The sequence below is a fragment of the Phaethon aethereus genome, assembly GCF_964289735.1.
Source record: "Phaethon aethereus genome assembly, chromosome: 30".
In the NCBI taxonomy this organism is placed as follows: Eukaryota; Metazoa; Chordata; class Aves; order Phaethontiformes; family Phaethontidae; genus Phaethon; species Phaethon aethereus.
In genome coordinates, this window is record NC_138606.1 from 1771177 (window position 1) to 1776352 (window position 5176).

Genomic DNA, 5176 nt, shown 5'->3' on the forward strand with positions numbered 1-5176 from the left:
GAACCGGCGCAAACCGGTCCGGACCGGTAACGACCGCTCAGAACCGGTCCGGACCGGTTTGCGCCGGTTCCGACCGGTCCGGACCGGTTTGCGCCGGTCGTTACCGGTCCGGACTGGTCCGGACCGGTTCTGAGCGGTCGTTACCGGTCCGGACCGGTCTGCGCCGGTTCCGACCGGTCCGGACCGGTTTGCGCCGGTTCCGACCGGTCCGGACCGGTTTGCGCCGGTCGTTACCGGTCCGGACCGGTCCGGACCGGTTTGCGCCGGTCGTTACCGGTCCGGACCGGTCCGGACCGGTTCTGAGCGGTCGTTACCGGTCCGGACCGGTTTGCGCCGGTTCCGACCGGTCCGGACCGGTTTGCGCCGGTCGTGACCGGTCCGGACCGGTTTGCGCCGGTTCCGACCGGTCCGGACCGGTTTTCGCCGGTCGTGACCGGTCCGGACCGGTTTGCGCCGGTCGTTACCGGTCCGGACCGGTCTGGACCGGTTCTGAGCGGTCGTTACCGGTCCGGACCGGTTTGCGCCGGTCCCGACCGGTCCGGACCGGTTTGCGCCGGTTCCGACCGGTCCGGACCAGTTTGCGCCGGTCGTTACCGGTCCGGACCGGTCCGGACCGGTTTGCGCCGGTCGTTACCGGTCCGGACCAGTCCGGACCGTTTTGCGCCGGTCGTTACCGGTCCGGACCGGTTTGCGCCGGTCGTGACCGGTCCGGACCGGTTTGCGCCGGTCGTTACCGGTCCGGACCGCTCCGGACCGGTTTGCGCCGGTCGTTGCCGGTCCGGACCGGTTCTTAGCGGTCGTTACCGGTCCGGACCGGTTTGCGCCGGTCGTGACCGCTCCGGACCGGTTTGCGCCGGTCCCGACCGGTCCGGACCGGTTTGCGCCGGTCGTTACCGGTCCGGACCGGTTCTGAGCGGTCGTTACCGGTCGAGACCGGTTTTCGCCGGTCGTGACCGGTCCGGACCGGTTTGCGCCGGTCGTGACCGGTCCGGACCGGTTTGCGCCGGTCGTTACCGGTCCGGACCGGTCCGGACCGGTTTGCGCCGGTCGTTGCCGGTCCGGACCGGTTCTGAGCGGTCGTTACCGGTCCGGACCGGTTTGCGCCGGTTCCGACCGGTCCGGACCGGTTTGCGCCGGTTCCGACCGGTCCGGACCAGTTTGCGCCGGTCGTTACCGGTCCGGACCGGTCCGGACCGGTTTGCGCCGGTCGTTACCGGTCCGGACCGGTCCGGACCGGTTTGCGCCGGTCGTTACCGGTCCGGACCGGTCCGGACCGGTTCTGAGCGGTCGTTCCCGGTCCGGACCGGTTTGCGCCGGTTCCGACTGGTCCGGACCGGTTTGCGCCGGTCGTTACCGGTCCGGACCGGTCCGGACCGGTTTGCGCCGGTCGTGACCAGTCTAGACCGCTCCGGACCGGTTCTGAGCGGTCGTTACCGGTCCGGACCGCTTTGCGCCGGTCATTACCGGTCCGGACCGGTTTGCGCCGGTCCCGACCGGTCCGGACCGGTTTGCGCCGGTCGTTACCGGTCTGGACCGCTCCGGACCGGTTCTCAGCGGTCGTTACCGGTCCGGACCGGTTTGCGCCGGTTCCGACCGGTCCGGACCGGTTTGCGCCGGTTCCGACCAGTCCGGACCGGTTTGCGCCGGTCGTGACCGGTCCGGACCGCTCCGGACCGGTTCTGAGCGGTCGTTCCCGGTCCGGACCGGTTTGCGACGGTTCCGACCGGTCCGGACCGGTTTGCGCCGGTCGTGACCGGTCCGGACCGCTCCGTACCGGTTCTGAGCGGTCGTTCCCGGTCCGGACCGGTTTGCGCCGGTTCCGACCGGTCCGGACCGGTTTGCGCCGGTCGTGACCGGTCCGGACCGGTTCTGAGCGGTCGTTACCGGTCCGGACCGGTTTGCGCCGGTTCCGACCGGTCCGGACCGGTTTGCGCCGGTTCCGACCGGTCCGGACCAGTTTGCGCCGGTCGTTACCGGTCCGGACCGGTCCGGACCGGTTTGCGCCGGTCGTTACCGGTCCGGACCAGTTTGCGCCGGTTCCGACCGGTCCGGACCGGTTTGCGCCGGTCGTGACCGGTCCGGACCGCTCCGTACCGGTTCTGAGCGGTCGTTCCCGGTCCGGACCGGTTTGCGCCGGTTCCGACCGGTCCGGACCGGTTTGCGCCGGTCGTGACCGGTCCGGACCGGTTCTGAGCGGTCGTTACCGGTCCGGACCGGTTTGCGCCGGTTCCGACCGGTCCGGACCGGTTTGCGCCGGTTCCGACCGGTCCGGACCAGTTTGTGCCGGTCGTTACCGGTCCGGACCGGTCCGGACCGGTTTGCGCCGGTCGTTACCGGTCCGGACCGGTCCGGACCGGTTCTGAGCGGTCGTTACCGGTCCGGACCGGTTTGCGCCGGTCGTTACCGGTCCGGACCGGTCCGGACCGGTTCTGAGCGGTCGTTACCGGTCCGGACCGGTTTGCGACGGTTCCGACCGGTCCGGACCGGTTTGTGCCGGTCGTGACCGGTCCGGACCGCTCCGGACCGGTTCTGAGCGGTCGTTCCCGGTCCGGACCGGTTTGCGCCGGTTCCAACCGGTCCGGACCGGTTTGCGCCGTCCGTGACCGGTCCGGACCGGTTTGCGCCGGTCGTTACCGGTCCGGACCGGTCCGGACCGGTTCTCAGCGGTCGTTACCGGTCCTGTCCGGTTTGCGCCGGTCCCGACCGGTCCGGACCGGTTTGCGCCGGTCGTTACCGGTCCGGACCGGTCTGGACCGGTTCTGAGCGGTCGTTACCGGTCCAGACCGGTTTTGCGCCGGTTCCGACCGGTCCGGACCGGTTTGCGCCGGTTCCGACCGGTCCGGACCAGTTTGCGCTGGTCGTTACCGGTCTGGACCGGTCCGGACCGGTTCCGAGCGGTCGTTACCGGTCCGGACCGGTTTGCGCCGGTTCCGACCGGTCCGGACCAGTTTGCGCCGGTCGTTACCGGTCCGGACCGGTCCGGACCGGTTTGCGCCGGTCGTTACCGGTCCGGACCGGTCCGGACCGGTTCTGAGCGGTCGTTACCGGTCCGGACCGGTTTGCGCCGGTCGTTACCGGTCCGGACCGGTCCGGACCGGTTCTGAGCGGTCGTTACCGGTCCGGACCGGTTTGCGACGGTTCCGACCGGTCCGGACCGGTTTGTGCCGGTCGTGACCGGTCCGGACCGCTCCGGACCGGTTCTGAGCGGTCGTTCCCGGTCCGGACCGGTTTGCGCCGGTTCCGACCGGTCCGGACCAGTTTGCGCCGGTCGTTACCGGTCCGGACCGGTCCGGACCGGTTTGCGCCGGTCGTTACCGGTCCGGACCGGTTCTGAGCGGTCGTTACCGGTCCAGACCGGTTTGCGCCGGTTCCGACCGGTCCGGACCAGTTTGCGCCGGTTCCGACCGGTCCGGACCAGTTTGCGCTGGTCGTTACCAGTCTGGACCGGTCCGGACCGGTTCCGAGCGGTCGTTACCGGTCCGGACCGGTTTGCGCCGGTTTCGACCGGTCCGGACCAGTTTGCGCCGGTCGTTACCGGTCCGGACCGGTTTGCGCCGGTTCCGACCGGTCCGGACCGGTTTGCGCCGGTCGTGACCGGTCCGGACCGGTTCTGAGCGGTCGTTACCGGTCCGGACCGGTTTGCGCCGGTTCCGACCGGTCCGGACCGGTTTGCGCCGGTTCCGACCGGTCCGGACCGGTTTGCGCCGGTCGTTACCGGTCCGGACCGGTCCGGACCGGTTTGCGCCGGTCGTTACCGGTCCGGACCGGTCCGGACCGGTTCTGAGCGGTCGTTACCGGTCCGGACCGGTTTGCGCCGGTCGTTACCGGTCCGGACCGGTCCGGACCGGTTCTGAGCGGTCGTTACCGGTCCGGACCGGTTTGCGCCGGTCGTTACCGGTCCGGACCGGTCCGGACCGGTTCTGAGCGGTCGTTACCGGTCTGGACCGGTTTGCGCCGGTTCCGACCGGTCCGGACCGGTTTTCGCCGGTCGTGACCGGTCCGGACCGCTCCGGACCGGTTCTGAGCGGTCGTTCCCGGTCCGGACAGGTTTGCGCCGGTTCCAACCGGTCCGGACCGGTTTGCGCCGGTCGTGACCGGTCCGGACCGGTTTGCGCCGGTCGTTACCGGTCCGGACCGGTCCGGACCGGTTCTGAGCGGTCGTTACCGGTCCGGACCGGTTTGCGACGGTTCCGACCGGTCCGGACCGGCAACGACCGGCGCAAACCGGTCCGGACCGGTTCTGAGCGGTCGTTACCGGTCCGGACCGGTTTGCGCCGGTTCCGACCGGTCCGGACCGGTTTGCGCCGGTTCCGACCGGTCCGGACCAGTTTGCGCCGGTCGTTACCGGTCCGGACCGGTCCGGACCGGTTTGCGCCGGTCGTTACCGGTCCGGACCGGTTCTGAGCGGCCGTTACCGGTCCAGACCGGTTTGCGCCGGTTCCGACCGGTCCGGACCGGTTTGCGCCGGTTCCGACCGGTCCGGACCAGTTTGCGCTGGTCGTTACCGGTCTGGACCGGTCCGGACCGGTTCTGAGCGGTCGTTACCGGTCCGGACCGGTTTGCGCCGGTCGTTACCGGTCCGGACCGGTCCGGACCGGTTCTGAGCGGTCGTTACCGGTCCGGACCGGTTTGCGACGGTTCCGACCGGTCCGGACCGGTTTGTGCCGGTCGTGACCGGTCCGGACCGCTCCGGACCGGTTCTGAGCGGTCGTTCCCGGTCCGGACCGGTTTGCGCCGGTTCCAACCGGTCCGGACCGGTTTGCGCCGGTCGTGACCGGTCCGGACCGGTTTGCGCCGGTCGTTACCGGTCCGGACCGGTCCGGACCGGTTCTCAGCGGTCGTTACCGGTCCGGACCGGTTTGCGACGGTTCCGACCGGTCCGGACCGGCAACGACCGGCGCAAACCGGTCCGGACCGGTTCTGAGCGGTCGTTACCGGTCCGGACCGGTTTGCGCCGGTTCCGACCGGTCCGGACCGGTTTGCGCCGGTTCCGACCGGTCCGGACCAGTTTGCGCCGGTCGTTACCGGTCCGGACCGGTCCGGACCGGTTCTGAGCGGTCGTTACCGGTCCGGACCGGTTTGCGACGGTTCCGACCGGTCCGGACCGGCAACGACCGGCGCAAACCGGTCCGGACCGGTTCTGAGCGGTCGTTACCGGTCCGGACCGGTTTGCGCC